The 1,953-nt window shown below is 44.8% G+C and overlaps 1 protein-coding gene across 2 annotated transcripts in view; it reads right to left on the bottom strand.

The window, feature by feature from the left end:
• Nucleotides 1–1,585: 1,585 nt before the first annotated feature.
• The window catches only part of LOC105911134 (noelin-like), a 23,850-nt gene continuing 23,482 nt past the window's right edge, over nucleotides 1,586–1,953 (bottom strand). For both annotated transcript variants that reach the window (XM_031570114.2, XM_012839921.2), the window contains exon 7: nucleotides 1,586–1,953. This exon is cut by the window's right edge and continues 1,109 nt beyond it. The gene's annotated coding sequence lies outside the window, so the exon portion shown is untranslated.

The following is a 1,953-nucleotide window of genomic DNA, read 5'->3' as shown; positions in this document are numbered from 1 at the left end:
GAGAGGTGGGAGAAGTGGAAGAGAAAAGTAGAAAGAGAGTGAGAGAGATGGGGTGAGAGAGATGGATGAGAGGGAGTGTGCCACCCATCCCCCATCCTTTTCTATCATTCCCTCTCTTTCTCGTTCTCTGTTTCTTACCAGTTTTCTCTCCAGCATCCTATTCCCCTCTCTGCTCTGTTCACAGCCAGCTTAGGGCGGTATTTCAGTCATCTTCCTCCCTCTCCCGTCTCTCTCTCTCTCTGTCTCTCTCTCTGTCTCTCTCTCTCTCTCTCTCCCTCTCTTGCGCTATGTCTCTCTCTTCATTGCTCACTTCATCTCTCTCTCTCTTTTTCTGTCTTTCTCTCACTATATCTCTCTGCATATTGAGCCTGTATCTATTGTGTTGAGCTACACACGGCGTTGAGATAGAACGATCGTTTGTTCGCCCAAGGCCCGGGCTCCATCGATTGGCCAGGTCTTGGATGACTGGTGCTCTGTGAAACCCAATACACATGCGTTCTGAAAGGCACTGAAGGCCTCGTGCCCTTTTCAAATGTTTTCTCTGCCTACGTTAGGAGCAGCCTTCTACTCGTTCGGACAGTAGACATATTCATCTCTGTCAGCCCTGGACGCACTTAGCATACACAGCTGTTTAAGGTTGTTCAGGAAACCTTCCATTGTTACAAATACACAACTCAGTCAACCCAAGCAAGGTGCCTCTGCAGCTGAAGGAGGACATGCTGGTGTTTGGAGAAACCTTGTGTATGGAACTGCCATTACTTCTCCCTCCTCATTATCTACCACTGTAAACTGCAGTGCAGTGGACGTATTTATATCTAAATATAGTACAACAATGTTTAGGGTGCTGTATGTTAGAATGTAGTATAATTGAATGTAAGTTTTGTATAAATTGTATAGTAGACAGAGCCTAGGGATCATAAGCGCCTCAGGTTCCATCTCCTGTTGGGCTGGGTGCAGCCAGAGAGCTCCATCCCTCTCTAATGCTGTGTGACATTAAGACTTGCTGAGTGTGCACACTGCGGTATGCCCTCAGGATTCCTGGGGGAAAAGCCTCAGTAATGATTCGTGGTGTGTGGATCCGTGGGTGAGACCTCCTGTGGTCAGATCGAGCCGGTCAGCCCGGTCCACCCTCCCTCGTACCGGCGGTTTAGGGTTAACGGAACGTTTCAACTCGGGTCGACCCCCTGGTCCGCTCCAAGCTCCAACCTGCCACAGCTGTTTCCCTGCTGCCTAAACGACGAGGCCATTATGGTCAGCCTCTGTTGCCATGGCGAGGGATTGCGAGATCATAGTGATGCACACACACACGGTGTTAGGACAGAGAGAGAGAAGAGGAGGCTGAACACACTTAGCTCAGCATGCCGGAGCACTTAGGGTTTCTCTGACTTGACAAAAAGTCCAACTTTAATGTGATCTCAGATGGCCTCTTTAACTTCAAACATTATTTAATCATGAGCGGAGCGGAATTGACAGGGAGTGATTTTTCAAGTTCACTAAAAAGTGAAAAATGGAAGTGAAAATGTCAGTGCTTTTTCAATATTGCATTTCTGAAATGCGTAGGAATTAATACCATGCTCTCCTGAAGTGACCTAAAACAAATTCTTTATTATTATGACATTTCAGATACAACACATAATCAAGCGCAATATTTCAAACCACCATTTATCTCGGCTAAGAATCACAGACAACAGACTTGTGAAGTCAATTTAAAATATGATCAATGTGTACATTACTTTTATAAGTACATTATCGGATACATTCTCTTGTGATACATACGTGTCCTGCTAGCCAGAAGTATATGAAATAGATAATCTCTGTCCGTATCCAATCTAACTCTAATTTCACATATAGATACAAAAAATAAAGCGACACCAGTTTAGACCAAATGTAGGCAAAAAAGTAAAAAAGAGAGAAATGATCACACATTTCCTAACTAGTCTCCTTCATCTAACA

The sequence above is a fragment of the Clupea harengus genome, chromosome 7 (genome assembly GCF_900700415.2).
Source record: "Clupea harengus chromosome 7, Ch_v2.0.2, whole genome shotgun sequence".
NCBI classification, from domain to species: Eukaryota; Metazoa; Chordata; class Actinopteri; order Clupeiformes; family Clupeidae; genus Clupea; species Clupea harengus.
Note: the sequence above shows the minus strand (reverse complement) of the source record. Positions and strands in the feature narration are given on the sequence as shown.